This window comes from Heptranchias perlo, chromosome 2 (genome assembly GCF_035084215.1).
Source record: "Heptranchias perlo isolate sHepPer1 chromosome 2, sHepPer1.hap1, whole genome shotgun sequence".
NCBI classification, from domain to species: domain Eukaryota; kingdom Metazoa; phylum Chordata; class Chondrichthyes; order Hexanchiformes; family Hexanchidae; genus Heptranchias; species Heptranchias perlo.
This window is the reverse complement of record NC_090326.1, coordinates 33062514-33084160: the sequence shown is the minus strand read 5'-3', so window position 1 is coordinate 33084160 and position 21647 is coordinate 33062514.

The following is a 21647-nucleotide window of genomic DNA, read 5'->3' as shown; positions in this document are numbered from 1 at the left end:
AACCAGAATTATAGAATGGAGCAGACCAGGGGAAAGGCTGCTCCCAGATTTACTGATGCCTCACTCCAGGTCCTACTGGATGGGTTGAGAGGAGGAGGAATATTTTCTACCCAGTGGACGGGAGGAAGTGGCCTGTCTCTGCCACCAAGAAGGCCTGGCTCGAGGTGGCAGAGGAGGTCACCAGCAGCAGCAACATCTCCCTCACCTGGATCCAGTGCAGGAAGCGCTTCAATGACATAACTAGGTCAGCCAAAGTGAGTAGACTTACTCATTCTCCGACACTCCGTCTTCCACATCACCGCCCTCACCCCACAACTCCTTCTGCACTGCCAAAACTACTCTATCACATCACTCCTCACACCCCACAAACCTCATCCTCAACTTACCTGCACTTACTCACCTCCCCAGTACTCATCCCACCACTACCACTCAACCCAATCCTCATACAATGTCATGGTTCTGTCGCATACTCACCCTCTGATGCATCTCTTTCATGGTCAGCCTCACCCAAACCAATGCATTCATCGTTTTTTTTTTATTCGTTCACGGGATGTGGGCGTCGCTGGCAAGGCCGGCATTTATTGCCCATCCCTAATTGCCCTCGAGAAGGTGGTGGTGAGCCGCCTTCTTGAACCGCTGCAGTCCGTGTGGTGACGGTTCTCCCACAGTGCTGTTAGGAAGGGAGTTCCAGGATTTTGACCCAGCGACAATGAAGGAACGGCGATATATTTCCAAGTCGGGATGGTGTGTGACTTGGAGGGGAACGTGCAGGTGGTGTTGTTCCCATGCGCCTGCTGCCCTTGTCCTTCTAGGTGGTAGAGGTCGCGGGTTTGGGAGGTGCTGTCGAAGAAGCCTTGGCGAGTTGCTGCAGTGCATCCTGTGGATGGTGCACACTGCAGCCACAGTGCGCCAGTGGTGAAGGGAGTGAATGTTTAGGGTGGTGGATGGGGTGCCAATCAAGCGGGCTGCTTTATCTTGGATGGTGTCGAGCTTCTTGAGTGTTGTTGGAGCTGCACTCATCCAGGCAAGTGGAGAGTATTCCATCACACTCCTGACTTGTGCCTTGTAGATGGTGGAGAGGCTTTGGGGAGTCAGGAGGTGAGTCACTCGCCACAGAATACCCAGCCTCTGACCTGCTCTCGTAGCCACAGTATTTATATGGCTGGTCCAGTTAAGTTTCTGGTCAATGGTGACCCCCAGGATGTTGATGGTGGGGGATTCGGCGATGGTAATGCCATTGAATGTCAAGGGGAGGTGGTTAGACTCTCTCTTGTTGGAGATGGTCATTGCCTGGCACTTATCTGGCGCGAATGTTACTTGCCACTTATGAGCCCAAGCCTGGATGTTGTCCAGGTCTTGCTGCATGCAGGCTCGGACTGCTTCATTATCTGAGGGGTTGCGAATGGAACTGAACACTGTGCAGTCATCAGCGAACATCCCCATTTCTGACCTTATGATGGAGGGAAGGTCATTGATGAAGCAGCTGAAGATGGTTGGGCCTAGGACACTGCCCTGAGGAACTCCTGCAGCAATGCCCTGGGGCTGAGATGATTGGCCTCCAACAACCACTACCATCTTCCTTTGTGCTAGGTATGACTCCAGCCACTGGAGAGTTTTCCCCCTGATTCCCATTGACTTCAATTTTACTCGGGCTCCTTGGTGCCACACTCGGTCAAATGCTGCCTTGATGTCAAGGGCAGTCACTCTCACCTCACCTCTGGAATTCAGCTCTTTTGTCCATGTTTGGACCAAGGCTGTAATGAGGTCTGGAGCCGAGTGGTCCTGGCGGAACCCAAACTGAGCATCGGTGAGCAGGTTATTGGTGAGTAAGTGCCGCTTGATAGCACTGTCGACGACACCTTCCATCACTTTGCTGATGATTGAGAGTGGACTGATGGGGCGGTAATTGGCCGGATTGGATTTGTCCTGCTTTTTGTGGACAGGACATACCTGGGCAATTTTCCACATTGTCGGGTGGATGCCAGTGTTGTAGCTGTACTGGAACAGCTTGGCTAGAGGCGCAGCTAGTTCTGGAGCACAAGTCTTCAGCACTACAGCTGGGATGTTGTCGGGGCCCACAGCCTTTGCTGTATCCAGTGCACTCAGCCGTTTCTTGATATCACGTGGAGTGAATCGAATTGGCTGAAGACTGGCTTCCGTGATGGTGGGGATATCGGGAGGAGGCTGAGATGGATTATCCACTCGGCACTTCTGGCTGAAGATGGTTGCAAACGCTTCAGCCTTGTCTTTTGCACTCACGTGCTGGACTCCGTTGTGAGGGATGGTGACATTGGCCACGTCACCATCCCTCACTCATGCCTCTCAATTTCTCCCCTTATAGGAGAAGAGAGCCCAGAATGCACGGGAGAGGGCGAAGACCGGAGGGGGGCCGCAACATCTGGTTGTCCTCACAGACGCGGAGCAGGAGGCTCTGGAACTAAGCCGCACCCTCGAGTGCCTGTCCGTCATGGGGGCCGAGACTGGCACCCGACAAATGTCTGGTGACAGAACTTTAACATTCAGCACTCACAATATGAATTGAAAACAATTTTACAACACCAAGTTATAGTCCAGCAATTTTATTTTAAATTCACAAGCTTTCGGAGATTTTCTCCTTCCTCAGGCAAATGTTTCAAGATCTCCTTGAAGCCTACGCATTTATACATATTGAACAATAATACATGGTGTTTACAGACTGCCCCTGCAACTGCCCGTTGCCAAGGCAATCACCGTGTTCAGACAGAGAGGTGTTACCTGCAGAACCTCCGAATACACATTCAACAAAAAAACAAACAGGGAAAAAAAACAGAGAAAAAAAAAACACAGAGAGAGGCAGAAACATCAATATGAATTGATGTTAACATGCCCCGCCATCTTCGGCACTTCAGTAAGCTCATCGCAACATGACACATCTGTGATCATGATTAATATTGCCTTCTGTTCTCTTGCAGGGCCTTCAGCGACCGCTGTGATGGCAGAGGGCGATTCCTCAGAGGACCTTTGGACTCAGGGTGAGCAACTTTCTGCCGCCTTAAACAGGCAGGCAGATACTCTGGCACTGGCCTTACAAGGCTTCACACATGTCCTCCAAACTGTCGTCCAGCAGGGTGGTAGGAGTGATATGGGCCTGGCCCAGGAGAGGGCTGATGGCAAAAGGGGACATGGAAGTAGGGACGCCACTCAAAGCGCTCCCACGTCTCACCATTGCCCCCCCTCAACCAGTACCCGCAATGCTGCCTCCTCTCCAGGTGACCGAGTCTGCCCCTGCACAGGTGCAGGTGGAGCAGTCTTTGGAGGGGCCCTCACTGGTACCAAAACCCAGAGGGCGTAGGCCCAAAGCATCTAATCTGTCAGGGCATGAACAAGAGCAACCTGCCACTACTTCTGCTGCAGCCATAGGGGAAGCACCATGTAGGAGTAGTAGGAAGCGTAAGGCGAAGGTTTTGTGAGCACAAAGGGGATGCACAAGGGTGTTTGATGGTTTGTCATGTTTTTTATTTATATTTGATTTTTGTTAATAGCACATTAAATATTATTATTGTCACCACTACTGCCACATCTTGGCCATTCTTGACTGGCTTGTATAATAAGTCCCTTTCATGAGGTTCACCACAAACTCCCACACTTGATGCCACCCATTGGGTCACTCTACAGTGGGTGTATGTGTAGTCGCACGACCATTCTGTGCAGGTGCCTGTGGAGCTCCACGTGGCAGAGGTGGACGGCGTGCCTGGCGAGGCTGGTGATGTTGCTCGTCCTCGGATGAAGTGACGAATGCAGCTATGATGCACCCCCCATCCTGACGGTGTGAGTTTGAGGGGGTCCGCAAAGTAGGTAAATGTGTTTGCACAGCAGAGTTTAGGGTATAAATTAAGCATTTTGAGTGGAAAGGCAAAGGTGTTGCAGTCAAAACTTTGTCTGAAGTGACAGAGTGCCCTGCTGCAATAAATGAGGTTTCCCCCCACCTGTCAAAGAATCCTTTGCATCTCCCACTGGCTGCTGCCTGAAACACGTCTGCTCCAACAGTTAGTGTTTCCCACAGCACGGGAAATACGCTGAGGATCCTTCAAAATTGCACCCCTGCCAAAATCTCCACTCAATAAGGTCTTTCAAGTACCTCAAGTATCTAAATAACTATCTAAAGCAGCATCCCGCCGGCTTTAATTGCCGGTGGGAGTCCCGCATTCAGGAGCTGCGCGCACCTGAACGCGTCATGGGGAACCCGGAAGTCAGCGGGTTGGAGCCGGGCTCCGAACCCCGCCATTTTAGGAGCCCCCCAACACACCCGCTCGGCCATCCGAAAATCAGCCCCCTGGTCCCTGTTTAAAAGAAACACAGAAAATCCATTGTGGCTCTTCTTGAGAGCCCAAGGGGTTTGTTTATCAATTCATGATTTCATTCTGTCACCGTGGGGAAATATCCAATTAAATTATGCCAATTATTTTAAATAAAATGCAAAGGTCATTGCTTGGTGAATTAAAAACAGGTGTCGGTGTCTTTGGAAGGGGCTAACTTCTTTGCAGAAACAAAACAACAATATCATCTCAGCGTACCTCAACTTATGTTGCTTTTACGTAATTGGGAGATAGCATTTCAGTTTGTTCATCTTAGTTTTTAGTTAGTCTAACATTTCCAGATTGTTGTCATAGAGACAGAATTAACTTTAACTTAGCCTAAACAAAATTACTTTTGGCAAAAAGTTTTCAAACCTTTTTATCTACAAACGTTGCAGATCAAATTCCAATTGTTGTTAAAGCATTTCCAACATTTATTTAAGATAATACTTATTCAAGCGGTCGTTGGCCTTCTCTGGGTTCTGTGGGGATGATCATTCGGTTCTGCTAACATATCAATTTATCTGTCAAATGTGCCTTTACTTTTACAATAGCCACTAAAATGGGTTCGATTTCAGGACAGTTCCAAGGTTTTTTTTGTAAGAGGTCAGTGGTGGGTAATGGCTTTCCTTCCGCTGAGGTGAACCCTCCTTTCTCCCAGATAGGTAAATAATCAGTCAGTGACAAACAAGTAAAATGGCTGCCTGACAAAATGGTCAGGGCTCGTTCCTCTACATCCCTCTGGAGGACATAGGCCACCGTGGCTAATTCAGCTTGCTGTGCTGATCGACCTCCAGTTAAATCTTTTAATGCACCTGACAGTAACAACTTGGTGGGGGTGTGGGCGGTCAGAAGTACGACTTGATCTAATCTGGTGATATAGGCAAAATTTGTTAGTGGCCCGGTAGACAGTTAAAAGGTGTTTCTCACAGACAGTGAACGTCTGTTCCACTGATGGAGGGGGAGTTGTGAAATCCCTGCGGTAAACAGGTCCAGGTATACTATTGCTCCCTTAGGGTGAAAGCAAATTTATACTGGACCTGACTGGATCTGTCCTACTCGGTCTATTCTGCCACACTTCCGTTGTGCCCAACAGTGGGCGGTCTTTAGCAGTTGACCAAATTCTCTGCGTTCATTTTGGAGGTACACTGCTAGGTCATATTGACCTAGTATCCCTATCAGCAGCCCTCCTTGTGGAGAGTTTCCCCCATGTCCACTACCACATTGTTTTTTTTTCCATCCAATCTACTCCTAAGATACATCCTCTGTCTCCTGTTGTTTTTGAGTCCACATTACCGTGTGGGGAGTGTTTACATCCCCCACTGTGACTTCTGTCTCTACCATCTTCCCCGTTTCTCCTCCTCCTCCAAAACCCCTTAGCCTTCATTCATGGGGTGGCGTCGAGCTCTTTGTGCTTCCATACCTGAGGGGGGACGGAAATGCTGGGGACAGGTAGGATTGGAACGATCTAAGAGCTTCTTCAAGAATTCTATCTCCTGTCACAGTGTCTGGCTCGGATTTTAAACTTTCTTCCAGCCTGACAGTGTGTGTGATCTCCCGCTCCTGGTACACTACGCTGGTCATCCTGGTTTTTGACTTAGGACTCCTGGTAGGGCATTACTTAACTCACCTTTTATCACATTTTATTCTGACCTTCCTGTTGTTGTAGTTCGAAATTACATGCTACTAATTTTCTGGTTTGATTTAGTACCTTTGGTTTTAAAGTAATCTACTGATGCAGCCAAAGTTGCGTTGTAAGCAGTTGTATGAGCTAATTGATTTTCAACCTCTAACTTTTGTACCATCAACTTTTTGTTGAGTTCTCACTCAGTTTCTAATTTAAGTTTTATAATTTGCTGTCCTTGCCATAACACGACTATAGCTTTCCAATTTTCCGTTTCCACATGCTTTTAGTGGGTTTGATCTTAACCAACTCTCCTAGATGTTCTAGATTTTCTGCTTTTTCTATCAAGGAGATACGAGGTATCCTTTATTTTAACTTTTCTGTCTTTTTGGTCACTTTTTCTGACCATAGCCAATCACGAGATAAAAGGGGTGCTGTCAGTTTTTCTAACAGCTATCACATTTTAGTACCATCAAGATGATTATCCCAAAATTATCAAAATTGATGCCCTGTACTAGATAACAAGATATCATTCTTCGATTTACAGTTACACACATTAACTCCTTACACATCAATACTCAACATAACTTCAAATACATTCATTTTCATTGTGATGATCTCATGTCCTGAATTTGAGACTCTCACATTTTTATGAGAACCAGAATTTTACTGTGGCCACCATAAAAGTCTGGTTTCCATAATTTGATAGGTTAGTTAACCTCAGTAACTCCAATTTTAATTCAGCAATATCAAAATTAAACACAAGACAAAACAGATAAAATTATCTATATAGCACATGCTTACTAAAACCCAATAAATTACATTGTCTTTCGTTTCGTTCTTCTTCAGGCGCGCCTTTCCAAAAACTGTGAAAATACTGGAAATAACTTCTTTCACAGCTAAATAAAATCTTTGTTACATTACACAAAAGAGGAAAACACATGACAAGCATTAAAAAAGGGCCGTAGCCCACAACAGCACAAAGAAAGCACTCACAATGATGACAGGCTTTTTAAAGAGACAGTACACTGAAAACAAAAGAACACATTCTGTAGCTTGTGATCTTCTCCCTTCCTCCTTCTTGATTCCATCATAGATTAACCTTTTTTTTACTTAAACCAAATTTCAATTTCTAATGTTTATGACTTACTCCCATTCTGTACCAACTCAAAGTCTCAAGCTCGCAGTCTGTGTCCTCACCTAAGCCTGGTGTGGTGAAGGTCCCTCCATCTTCCTTTCCAATTTAATTTCCTTCTCCCTTACCAGTTTACAGAAGTTCCTATTTTAACTCCTTGTCCTCCTGCACAATTTCTTTCCTATTCTGTCAAGGGCATCCATGACCCTAACATTGACTTCTCCACGTACGTGTGGACTGTCGAGCATAAACCATCCATGCACTCACCATGGTTTATTCTCCCACGGGCCTGAGGTGCGGCTACCTCATTCGGTCAGAACTACATCCCCCTGTCTCAGCGGAATACAGTCAGTTCTCTTAACACTAACTACCTCAAACCTTTAAAACTTGGACCATTATGTTAGCGGATTTCTCCCGTTACTGTCGCAACTATGGGTTGTTAATCCATCAACAATAACCTCTGCTTGATTCTAGCCTGAGTGGTTATAAAATAGCAAGTTTAATAGATCGACTTACAACAGAATTGAACTACAGCTGTCTTCAACATTACATTCAATAGTATCCAATACAACTGTCTACAGATTACATTAATGACAAACAATCAATACAACCTGATCTGTCCGCCGAACCCAAGTTGATCAGACTTAGCCTTCACAGACTGCACATGGCAATCGATTTCAGACTGTCCCCTCTTGAGAGCTCTAACTTTTGGGAGGGAGTATGCCCTCTCTTTATACTATTCGGTTGCGTTGTTCTGTACGTAAGCATCGCTGGTCTTATCTCCTGTCCTTAAACCATCCTACTGTGCTGACTCTCCAAAAACCACCAAGGATTGTTTAATATCTTGGTGTTTACGTAGCCTTTTACCGTTATCAGGTCTTTGTATGTTCATAGTAGCTCAGGACACCCTGCCTTGTGAATCATACTGTTTTTCACTATTCTAATGCCTCAGCACTCTTTCAATGACCTCTTGGGTTTCTGTAAGTTATTTTCCTCAGAGATGTGGATCTTTGCTGTCCTATTTTCTATGCTTGTTTTAAACCATGGCCCCGATATTACCAGGAAGCGGGATGGCAGCAGGGGGGGGGGGGGGGCGAATGGGCGCGTGGGTAACCCGCCCAGTAAAATTGGTCCGTTCCCCACACCATCGCAGGTAAATTGAAGCCACTTACCGTGGCTTCCGTGTTTCCTGTCGTCAACCTGCGCAGCGGGCGGACCGTGCACCCGCATCACAGGCTGTCAGCTGGAGGAGCCCTATTTAAAGGGGCAGTCCTCCAATGCTGCTCCAGCAGCAAACAACCAAAATTATAGAATGGAGCAGACCAGGGGAAAGGCTCCTCCCAGATTTACTGATGCCTCATTCCAGGTCCTACTGGATGGAGTAAGGAGGAGGAGGGATATTTTCTACCCAGCGGACGGGAGGATGTGGCCTGCCTTTGCCACCAAGAAGGCCTGGCTCAAGGTGGCAGAGGAGGTCAGCAGCAGCAGCAACGTCTTCCGCACATGGATCCAGTGCAGGAAGCGCTTCAATGACCTAACTAGGTCAGTCAAAGTGAGTACACTTACTCATTCTCCTACACTCCATCTTCCACATCACCGCCCCCACCCCACAACTCCTTCTGCACTGCTAACACTACTCTATCACATCACTCCTCACACCCACTCAAACCTCATCCTCATCTTACCTGCACTTACTCACCTCCCCAGTACTCATCCCACCACTACCACTCAACCCAATCCTCATACAATGTGATGGCACTGTCTCATGCTCACCCTCTGATGCATCTCTTCACGGTCAGCCTCACCCAAACCAATGCATTCAGCGGTTGGCTACGTTACCATCCCTCACTCACACCTCTGTACTTTCTCCCCTTATAGAAGAAAGCCCAGAATGCATGGGAGAGGGCGAAGACCGGAAAGGGGCCGCAACATCTGGTTGTGCTCACGGACGCAGAGCAGGCGGCTCTGGAACTAAGCCGCACCCTCGAGTGCCTGTCCGTCGGGGACGCTGAGACTGCCACCCGACAAACGTCTGGTGACAGAACTTTAACATTCAGCACTCACAATAGCAAATGATGTTAACATGCCTTGTCATCTTCAGCACCTCAACATCTGTCATCATGCTTAATATTGCCTTCTGTTCTCTTACAGGGCCTTCAGCAACAGCCATGGCGGTGGAGGGCATTCCTCAGAGGACCTGCCGGCCTCTGAGGGTGCACCGTCACATCTGAGCGAGCCATCCACCAGTGCAGATACACACACCTCGGTGGGTCCCCGTCCTCACTTAGTTGGGGTCGCCCATGGTGAGTCACCATGCACGTGAGCACAAGCAGACACTGGTGGCAGGGGCAGCTGTGGAGAGTCCACGTCGGTGGGAGCACTCTTCTCCAGGCTCTGCTCAGCTGGACACAGATGGTGAACCCTGGGAGCCATCCATGAAAAGGAGAATGATCGAGGGGGAGCAGCACATTTGCGAGGTGCTGGAACAGGTGCCACGCGCAGTCTCCACAATCGCATAGAGGATGGAGGAGTCCAACTCCTGCATGAGTGGAATGGTGGCACAGGTACAGGAGGGGACCTCTGAGATATTGTCACAGGGACGTGAGGGCATCTCTGAGATAGTGTTGTGGGTAAGTACGGGAATGTCTGCGATGGAGGGAAGGCTAGCCTCCTTCAAGCTTCAAGCACGATTCACAAATGAGTCCATTGAGGCCCTGACAATGGCCCTTTGGACTCAGGGTGAGCAACTTTCTGCTGCCTTAAAGAGACAGGAAGAAACTCTGGCACTGGCCTTACAAGGCTTCACACATGTTCTCCAAACTGTCGTCCAGCAGGGTGGGAGGAGTGATGTGGGCCTGACCCAGAAGAGGGATGATGGCGAAAGGGGACATGGAAGTGGGGACGCCACTCAAAGCGCCTCCACATTGTCCCCCTCTCAAGCAGTACCCGCAATGCTGCCTCCTCTCCAGGTGGCCGCGTCTGCCCCTGCACAGGTGCAGGTGGAGCAATCTTTGGAGGGGCCCTCACGGGCACAGAAACCCAGGTGGCGTAGGCCCAAAGCATCTAATTGGTCAGGGCATGAACAAGAGCAACCTGCCACTACCTCTGCTGCAGCCAGAGGGGAAGCACCACGTAGAAGTAGTCGTAAGTGTAAGGCGAAGGCTATGTGAGCACAAAGGGGATGCACAAGGGTGTTTGACGGTTTGTCATGTTTTTTATTTATATTTGATTTTTGTTAATGGCATATTAAATATTATTACTGTCAGCAATATTGCCACATCTTGGCCATTCTTCACTGGCTTGTGTAATAAGTCCCTTTCATGAGGTTCACCATGAACACCCACACTTGATGCCACCCACTGGGTCACCCTTCAGTGGGTGTATGTGTAGTTGCACGACTATTTTGTGCAGGTGCCTGTGGTGCAGCACTGTGTTGTGGAGCTCCATGTGGCAGAGGTGGATGGCGTGCCTGACGAGGCTGGTGATGTTGCTCGTCCTCGGATGAAGTGACGAATGCAGCTATGGCGCCCCCCCATCCTGACGGTGTGAGTTTGTGGGGGTCCGCAAAGTAGGTAAACGTGTTTGCACAGCAGAGTTTAGGGTATAAATTAAGAATTTTGAGTGGAAAGACAAAGGTGTTGCAGCCAAAACTTTGTCTGAAGTGACAGAGTGCCCTGCTGCAATAAATGAGGTATTCCCCCCCACCTGTCAAAGAATCCTTTGCATCTCCCACTGGCTGCTGCCTGAAACACGTCTGCTCCAACAGGGAGTGTTTCCCACAGCACGGGAAACACGCTGAGGATCCTTCAAAATTGGACCCCTGCCAAAATCTCCACTCAATGAGGTCTGTCAACTACCTCAACTATCTAAATAACTATGTAAAGTAGCATCCCGCCGGTTTTAATTACCAGTGGGAGTCCCGCATGCGGGAGCTGCGCGCGCAACCGAACGCGTCACTGGGGAACCCGGAAGTGGGCAGGTTGGAGCCGGGCTCCAAACGCGCTCCGGGATTCTGCCATTTTAGGAGCCCCCCCGCCCCCAACGCACCCGCTCGGCCAACCGAAAATCGGCCCCCATATTCTTACACTAGGAAGGTCTCAGGTTCAATCTGTTGGGTTAGAAATTAATCTGGGCCCATACTCGGCGCTGGGCCCGACCAGAGAGGTCCGAGGCCTCGGGCCTCATTTACATGTTTGAGGTGAGCTGCCGGCACTCGTCTCGCCAGCAACGACCCTCGGGTAAGTTCCGGGGGTGGGGGGGGAGGGGAGGGGTTGGTGCAGGATATCGGGTCGGCCGATCCTCAGGACTGTGGAGTCGGGGAGTGGGAGGTAGGGGGGGAAATCATTCCAGCTCCTCCTGGCTCCACAGAAAGTCCATAAATAATTAAATTAACACTTACCTTTTGTTGGCGGCTGCAGGTATCACTGAAGAACCTCGAGCAGGGCCGGATTCCCCAGTTTTAGGCGACAGCTTGGGACGCCTATAAAAACAGGCTCCACGAATTTAGCAGTGGGACCAATGCCTGCGCTCATTGGGCACAGGTCCTCCCATTGTTACGTTAGGAGTCTTACAACATCAGGTTATAGTCATGATGTGGAGATGCCGGTGATGGACTGGGGTTGACAATTGTAAACAATTTTACAACACCAAGTTATAGTCCAACAATTTTTATTTGAAATCTACAAGCTTTCGGAGGCTACCTCCTTCGTCAGGTAAATGTTCAGGAGTAGATTTCAAATAAAAATTGTTGGACTATAACTTGGTGTTGTAAAATTGTTTACAAAGGTTATAGTCCAACAGTTTTATTTGAAATCACAAGCTTTCGGAGGCTTCCTCCTGCGTCAGCCTCCGAAAGCTTGTGATTTCAAAACTGTTGGACTATAACCTGGTGTTGTAAGACTCCTTACATTTGTCCACCCCAGTCCATCACCGGCATCTCCACATCATGACTGTTACGTTAGTATGCTTTGTGCCCACTTTACGCCTGGAAAATGGGCTCCGCGTATACCACTTCCTACCCCGTCATCTCAACTTAGCTGATCTCAGCTAGGGCAGTGATAGATGCATTTTAACTGGTCGCAGGGTTCCTGGGTTAGAGAGGGAAAAGGGAGGTCAGCCAGAAGTCCCACTGATCAACAGCCAATGATCCCTGCTAGTAAATGTGTGTGTTTTTTGTGTGTTTATGTGTGTGTGTGTGTTTGTATCTGTGCGTGTGTGTTTGTATCTGTGTCTGTGTGTGTGTGTGTTTGTATCTCTGTGTCTGTGTGTGTTTGTGTGTGTTTGTATCTGTGTGTCTGTGTGTGTGTTTGTATCTGTGTGTCTGTGTGTGTTTGTATCTGTGTGTCTGTGTGTGTGTTTGTATCTGTGTGTCTGTGTGTGTGTTTGTATCTGTGTGTCTGTGTGTGTTTGTATCTGTGTGTCTGTGTGTGTGTTTGTATCTGTGTGTCTGTGTGTGTGTTTGTATCTGTGTGTGTGTGTTTGTATATGTGTGTTTGTGTTTGTATTTGTGTGTCTGTGTGTGTTTGAATCTGTGTGTCTGTGTGTGTGTGTTTGTATCTGTGTGTCTGTGTGTGTTTGTGTCTGTGTGTGTGTGTTTGTGTTTGTATCTGTGTGTATGTGTTTGTGTCTGTGTGTGTTTGTGTCTGTGTGTGTGTGTTTGTGTTTGTATCTGTGTGTATGTGTTTGTGTCTGTGTGTGTTTGTATCTGTGTGTCTGTGTGTGTGTGTTTGTATCTGTGTGTATGTGTTTGTGTCTGTGTGTGTTTGTATCTGTGTGTGTGTGTGTGTTTGTGTGTGTGTGTGTATGTGTGTGTGTGTGTGTGTTTGTATCTGTGTGTCTGTCTGTGTTTGTGTGGATGTCGGGTGAGCACAGCATCAGCTTTAGCTGTAATTCCTAATATGGTGCAATAGCTTGCGATCTGAAGTTTACACACGAAACTTGGCCATCTGTACTGGAAATGCTGTTGGCTGCATAGGCCTCGGCCTTCTTGGTTGGGGGTGGGGGGGTGGGGAGGAGAGACTTTTGCCGAAATGAAAGAAAATAATCATTAGACAGAAGCAACATTCAGAGATTAGGGGAATAAATGAAACAGCAGGAATTTCACAGCCTATATAAACGAAACAATTCTGCCGTCTGCAAAGTGTTTCTCTCATTATCTATCAATTTGCCACTAATCACAGTGGTTGAGAGGAAATCACGGCAGTTGATTTATTCCAGAGCCACCTTGAAAGATTATTCTGACTAAAAAACATGATTTTGAAAGCTGGCATTTCTCCTTCATGGTGCATCTTTCCTGTGATTAGTCTTCAGAAAGGTATTTTCAGTTCTTGAGTTGATCCCCATTGGCACATTCGTGCGTACAGATGAGCTTAGAACTAAGAGACTGACACATCACTTCGCTCTCACCCATTGTCTCCTAGGTTGCCAAAGATGCTGCAATTCTGCTACATGACTCTTAAGGAAGGAAAGTATTTTTTTACCTCCCACTGAATTTTTTTCCCATTTACCCCTTCTTTCCATAAGACAGTCACTCCTGCTGTGATGGAGATCCATGGGCCAGGTGGCTTTCTGTACCTCACCCAAGTAGCCACTCGTCATGAGTGAGCCAAGGCAGTTATTCAGCTATGGGGGCATCACAGCAGAGCTCTATCCTGCTCTCTCCTAAAGTTAGACATCCTTCAGTGAGAGTTAACAAATTGCAGTCAGAAGTGGCGCTGACCCTCTTGATTCTGTTCAGCTACAGTGCCAAAGCATAAAAAGGAGCAGACGGTACAAAGATCTATAGCATATGGGAATTATAAGGGCAATTTCAGGGGCTCTACTACCGGTGGCAAGCCTCACTAGACTTGTGCGTGGGTTTGAGATAGGACTATTAGATTAGAGGGCTGAATATCTGTGTTAGAGCTTCCAGCGGGGAGACTCACCCCTCGGTCACACCTATCGCGAAATCGCAGGCACAATTCATTTGATTTCCATCTATTAAAATGTTCGGATGGCAAATTACAGGCAATGTACCCACAGCATCATTGAGAGCCTCAATTCTCCAACTGCTGTTGTCTATAAGCAGATAAAGATTTAGAATCATAGAATCATGAATCATACAGTACAGAAGGAGGCCATTCGGCCCATCGTGTCTGTGCCGGCTCTTTGAAAGAGCTATCCAACGAACCCCACTCCCCTGCTCTTTTCCCATAGCCCTGCAAGTTCAGGCCGCCACTTTTTGGGCGGAACTTTCCACTTCGGCGGGGGTGTAAAACTGGCGGTATGGGATTGGTCGCCCGTTATACACCTCGCCCGATTTGGGTGGGCCGCATATCGGGCGGCCGATCCCATACTACCAGTTTTACACCCCCACCAAAGTTGAAAGATCCGCCTTTTATGTCAGCTTACAAAACGCTTTCTAATAAGCTGCCCTGTCCTGGATCTCTTAACCTGAATATATCCCCTTTAATCACCCTTTCAGCTTCAGTGCAGCCGCTACATCCATTCACCTGCAGCACAGTTTAAAGATTTTCTTCTGTTTTACTGCTTGAAAGCGGGTGGGATAGCAGTGGTAGAGCAGGGAAAATGGGGCGGGGCAGCCTACCGGTCTATCTCTGTCCCTAAACTCGGCGTTCATAATTTTCCTCCCTCCCCATCAGCAGGGATCGTGGCTGCTCGCTCGCTGCTCCACTGCGTTAAAGGAGAGCTGGGGAGGCGGTGGGCTTGAGAAACTGTCTTGCTGCTGCAGTACTGCTGACCCAAGTAAGCTTTGTAGAGCATGCAAAGGAGATTTAGAGTCATAGAGTTATACAGCACGGATAGAGGCCCTTCGGCCCATCGTGTCCGCGCCGGCCATCAGCCCTGTACTAGAATAGTACCAGGGATATGGGACTTCAGTTATGTGGAGAGACTAGAGAAGCTGGGATTGTTCTTCTTAGAGCAAAGAAAGTTAAGGGAAGATTGATAGAGGTGTTCAAAATTATGAAGGGTTTTGATAGAGTAGAAAGGGAGAAATTGTTTCCATTGGCAGGAGGGTCGGTAACCAGAGGACACAGATTTAAGATAATTGGAAAAAGAAGCAGAGGGGAGATGAGGAGACATTTTTTTACGCAGCGCGTTGTTATGATCTGGAATGCACTGTCTCAAAGGGTGTTGGAAGCAGATTCAATAGTAACTTTCAAAATGGAATTCGATCTATACTTGAAAAGAAAAAAATTGCAGGGCTACGGGGAAAAAGCAGGGGAGTGGGATTAATTGCTTAACTCTTTCAAAGAGCCAGCACAGGCACGAGGGAAAGGACCAGCTCCTGGTGACTGCTTCCTCTCCTAAGTAACCCCCATGCTGACAGCTCTATGTGCAGCCTTCCAGAGACATTTGAGCCAAAAATTATTTTCATCTTTGGATGGGAGGGGACTTGCGCCCCCTTTAACTTCAACGCTACATCTGCCTGGGGACCTTAGTGAGTGTCCCACTGCATCACAGCTAGCTTTTACTCATTGACGGTGGCAGGCTCCCCCTGTAGAGAGTCTGCTGTACTTATATACAAAGTGTACCCTGACTCAGAAAGGTAGATTGAGGTCAGGATGGGGTTGGGTAGAGGTTCTGCCCCAACTCACTTCCGGCAGTGGAAATACAGCCCATTGGGTCTTAATATGATGACAAGTTACATTTTTGGTGAATACTTTATTTGGATAAATCTTAACTCTATAAAATGCTTAGGAGGTAACCCTTGCTCGTGTCAGGATTTGATTTCATAAACATGTTGTTCATCATTATTATCTATCAAACTGAGGTGCAAATTTTTAAAAACAAAATTCAGTGGTAGTCTTCTTGTTTTGCTTTTTATATTAAGAAAGAAAGAACTTGGATTTATATAACACCTATCACCTTGTCAGGATGTCCCAAAGTACTTCATAGATAATGAGTTACTTTTGAAATGTAGTCATTGTAGACCTAACACCATTAAATAAACCGGATAGCAGTAGAACATAGCACCTCATCTCAGCAGTTTGGTGATGATTCACAATAGACAGGAGTATAATGATATAGAATTCTATACCACAGAAGGAGGCCACTTGGCCCATTGTGCCAGTGCCACTCTCTGAAAGAAATATTCACAGTTCCATTCTATTGCTCTTTCCCCGAACACTTTTTCAATTGTTTATCCATTTCACTTTTAAAAGCTATCATGGATTCTGCTTCCGTCAAAGTTTCTGGTAGGGACTTCCATGGCCTTTAACCAAATTGCTATCCATGTTGCCCCGCTGCCTATAATGCCCTAATGATATCAACAAAGCTCCCTTGCAGCAACTAATCAAATGTTATTTGAAAATCCACATACACAACTTCCATGGCATTTCCTTGGTCGATACTCTGGTATTTTCTTAAAGAACTCTATTAAATTTATTAGCCATGCTTGCTGTCCTTAATTAACTCATGTCATTCTAAGTAAGCATTAGTCTTATCCTGTATTATGACGTCTAGAAGCTTATTCACTACCGGTTTATCTGTTTCTCCCTTTTGAACAGAGTGTGATATTGGCAACACATCAGTACTGTTGAACCACTTGTTGGAAACATTGTAGCCTCTACTATTTACTCCCTGACTTCCCCGGGTAGTCTAGAATGCAGCCATTAGGGCCCCGTGCCTTTTCCACTTTGATTTTCGCCAATTTTTTTAATGTTACTTCCTTAGCAATAGTTACCCTGTCTAATTACTTTGCCTTCTCCTCTTGAACCCATTTATTCTCACCACCATACCCTTCTGTGAAAACTGAGACAAAGTACTTATTTAATATCTCCGTCATTCCCACATTCTCCGTAAAAAGATTTCTTTTTTCATCTCTAATTGGCCCTACCCTTTCTTTAACTATTCTTTTACTTTTTAATGTCCTTCATAAAAACCTTTACTATTTCCCTTTTCATTTTCTGCTAGTCTTTCTTCAAATCCTCCTTTAGCCTTTCTGATCTTTTTTGCTTGTCCTGTATTATTTCTTATACTCTACTTGATTTTCTTTTGAGTCATTAACCCTAGATTTATCAAATGCTTTGTTATTAACTCTCATTTTAATTTGAGACATTAAACCGAGGCCCTGACTACCCTCTCAGGTGGACATAAAAGATCCCAGGGTGCTATTTCGAAGAAGAGTAGGGGAGTTCTGGCCAATATTTATCCCTCAACGAAAACCTAAAACAGATGATCTGGTCATTATCACATTGCTGGTTGTGGGATCTTGCTGTGCACAAATTGGATGCCGCGTTGCCTACATTACAACTGTGGCTACACTTCAAAAAAGTACTTAATTGGCTGTAAAGCACTTTGGGACGTCCTGAGGTTGTGAAAGGCGCTATATAAATGCAAGTCTTTCTTTCTTTGGGTGACTGTAAAACGAGCGACATCGGCACTGCCACTCATCAAACATCTCTCCCGATTTTCATTTCTAACTTTAATGGAAACAGAAATGGGGAGAGGTGTTTAATAGGTGGCCGAGCGGATTTTACACTGTTGCCCAAAATCAAAATCACCCCCTTTACTCTGGATGATCATACGACATGTCAGAGGTCAGGTTGTGGTCAATTTCGGGGCTGATCTGACCTGTCTGAGCAATCAGCGCTAAAATAATTAGGGCCCAACTCTTTGAGTGTTGGTACCTCTCACACTGACTTACTGTTTTAAACTTGTCAAATGTTTCAATATTGGTTTGGCTCAGTGATAAAGGCCCACTACTAGTGAACTATAGTTAGGGAGGCAATTGTTAGCAAGCCGGTTCCATAAATAAATAAAACATAATTTTCCATTATTACCAAGCTTTTATGACAGTTGTAAGTCAATATACTTTTTTTTTGTTGTGTTCTGGAAAGAATGGCCTATGTACAATAAGTGTTCATATTTTACTGATGCATCATCAACTAACTAATGAGTTTGATCAGCGTTGCTGGTTTGTTTTACATGTCTAATAAACAGAACAGTCTTCCCAATACACACTTAAGAAAAGTTTGCATTTGCAACATTTTTGAACAAAAAATTAAACTTTTGTTTTGGCTAAAGCAGAACTATCTTCTCTATGAATGTTTGAAAGCAGGGACCGCAGAATAAACGATCACCACATATGGTAAAATATTCCAGAGGCATTTATATAGAACCTTTTATCACTTCAGGCCTTCCCAAAGTGCTTTACAGCCAATGAAGTGCTTTTGAAGTGCAGTCACTGTTGTAATGTAGGAAACATGCTAGACAATTTGCACCCAGCAAGGTCTCACGAACAGCAATGAGACAAATAACCAAAAAATCTGTTTCAGTGATGTTGGTTGAGGGATCAATATTGTCCAGGACACCAGAGAGAACTCCCCTGCTCTTCTTCGAAATAGTGCCATGGGATCTTTTACGTCCAACTGAGATAGCAGATGGGGCCTTGGTTTAACACCTCATCCGAAAGATGACACCTCCGACAGTGGAATATATCCTCAGTGCTGCACTGGAGTGTCAGTCTAGATTTTGGGCTCAACTTTCTGGAGTGGGACTATGAACCCACAACCTTCTGACTCAGAGGCAAGTGTGTTACTACTGAGCCAAGGCTCAGTGTCTTGGTAGAGGAAGAGCCATCCTTCTCTAAGTTTCCATTCTGCACATGGAGTTGAAATGAAGAAATGGCTTGGAGGAGAAAACAATACAACAACTTGCATTTATAAAGCGCCTTTAACGTAGTAAAAGTCCCAAAGCGCTTCACAGGAGCGGTTATCAAACAAAATTTGACTCCGACCCACACAAGGAGATATTAGGACAGGTGGCCAAAAGCTTGGTAAAAGAGGTAGTCTTTATGGAGCGCATAAAGGGGGAGAGAGAGGTAGAGAGGCAGAGAGATTTGGGGAGGGAATTCCAGAGCTTAGGGCGAAGGCAGCTGAAGATATGGCCACCAATGGTGGCGTGATTAAAATCGGGAATGAGCAGAAGGCAAGAATTGGAGAAGCGCAGAGATCTTGGAGGTTTGTAGGGTTGGAGAAGGTTACAGAGATAGGGAGGGGCGAGGCCATGGAGGGAGTTGAAATCAAGGTTGAGAATTTTAAAATCGAGTCATTCCTGGACCAGGAACCAATGTAGGTCAGCGAGCACAGCGGTGATGGGTGAACGGGACTTGGTGCGAGTTAGGATACAGGCAGCAGAGTTTTGGATCAGCTCAAGTTTATGGAGGGTTGAAGATGGGAGGCCAGGAGAGCATTGGAATAGTTGACTCTAGAGGTAAAAAAGGCATGGATGAAGGTTTCAGCAGCAGATGAGCAGAGGCAGGGGCAGAGACGGGCGATGTTACGAAGTAGGCGGTCTTGGTGATGGAGTGGATATGTGGTCGGAAGCTCTTCTCCGGGTCAAATAGGATGACAAGGTTGCGAACAGTCATGTTCAGCCCCAGACAGTGGCTAAGGAAAGGGATGGAGTCGGTGGCTAGGGAACGGAGTTTGCTGCGGGGACCAAAGACAATGGCTTTGGTCTTCCCAATATTTAGTTGGAGGATATTTTTTCTTACCCAGCACTGGATGTCGACAAGCAATGTGACAAATGAGAGACAGTGGAGGGGTGGAGAGAGGTGGTGGTGAGGTAGAGCTGGATGTCGTCAGCACCATGTGGAATCTAACGTATTTTCAGATGATGTTGCCAAGGGACAGCACGTAGATGAGAAATAGGAGGGGACCAAGGAAACAACTGTCTAGATCAGAATAAAACCAGGCAAGTGCAGTCCCACCCAGCTGATGACAGAGGAGAGGCATTGGGGGAGGATGGTATGTTCAGCTGTGTAAAAGGCTGCAGATAGGTCGAGAAGGATGAGAAGGGATAGTTTACCATGGTCACAGTCGCATAGGATGTCATCTGTGACTATGATAAGGTCTGTTTCAGTGCTGCAGCAGGGACAGAAACCTGATTGGAAGGATTCAAACATGGAGCTGCGGGAAAGATGGGCACGGATTTGGGAGGCGACAACACGTTCAAGGACTTTGGAGAGGAAAGGAAGGTTGGAGACGGGGCGGTAGTTTGCAAGGACAGAGAGTCAAAGGTGGGTTTTCTGAGGGTGATGACAGCAGATTTGAAGGAGAGGGCGACAGTACCTGAGGAGAGGGAACCATTAACAATATCAGCTAACATGGGGGCCAGGAAGGGAAGTTGGGTGGTCAGCAGTCCGGTGGGAATAGGGTCGAGGGAGCAGGAGGTGGGTCTCATGGTCAAGATGAGCTCGGAGGGGGCAAGAGGGGAAACAGGAAAGAAACTAGAGAAAGATGCGAGTTCAGGGCTAGTGCAGGGAGGAACGTAGGGGAAATTTGGCTTGGTGGGCTAGGGGAAGGGAAAGAAGCGGCAGAGGCAGCTGAACGGATGGTCTCAATATTAGTGACAAAGAAGTCAATGAGCTCCTCACATTTGCTGTTGGAGGGGAGGGTGGAGGGGGCAGGGGAGAGTGGCTTAAAAAGGCAGTTTGTAGTGAAGAGAATCCGGGGGTTATCTTTGCATTGCGGGATGATCCTGGAATAGTGAGCATTGGGGGATAAAAGAGGTTTCCTCAAATCAGCTGATAAATGGTCCAGGTAAGTAAATGTTTTTCCATGCAGAATTCACATGACACCTTGTTGTTTTCGCAGTGCATCATTTTCGTAGACATTGTAGGGAAAGTTTAGTGCTCTCATCATGGAGCCTGCGTTCATTGGATCAGAGAATCGGGGCATGGGGCCAGTGCACCCAATTCATGACACTCCCGATTTCCTGGTGAGTGAATCGGACATGGAGGTCCTTGGCCCAATTGGAAGTGTGCCTGTGGCTGTTGGGTGAGGACGAGTTAGGTTTGGCTGTGATGCCCTGGTGGCCAAAGAGCCTGCTGGCTCTCACAGTCAAGACTCAACGTGAATAATTACCATTTGGTAATGAAGGGCATCTGCCAGTGGACACCAGCAGGGAATTATTGTCTTCAGGAGAGGAAGGGAGATGGAGAAAATTCAAGAGAAAATACATCTTAAAAAGAATAAAGTACAAAGCAACAACAAAGCAAAAATAATCCATTATCTACCTGTCTTTCATTTGAGACATTAAACCAAGTTCCAATGGATTTTGAAGATCCCATGACATTATTTGAAGAAGAATAGAGAGTTCACCCAATGTCCTGACCAACATTCCTCCCTCAACCAACACCACTAAATAATTAGATGGACTAATTTACCGTTCATGAGATCTGGCTATGTGCAAATCAACAGCCCAGTGTTTGCCTACGAAACAACAGTGGCTACACATTTAATCCATTGGTTATGAAGTATTTTGTGAAGTTCTGAGGCCATATATAAATGCCCTTCCTCCCTGCCACAGTCCCTTTCTCCATCCTTTCCTTTGCATTTGCCCTTTTCACTGATAAGTAACTTTTTCCCAAATGCAAAAACTTGAGGGTCTGATTTTTTCTTTTCAGTTACGCCTGACACAACCAGGGTGGGTGATGGAGGAAAGCAGGGCTTCTCCTGAAAGTGATGTCAGGCATATACTACGTCCGCCCAAATATGGCCAGGCTTATTATAATGGTATGCAAATTATGTCGTACGATGTAATTACC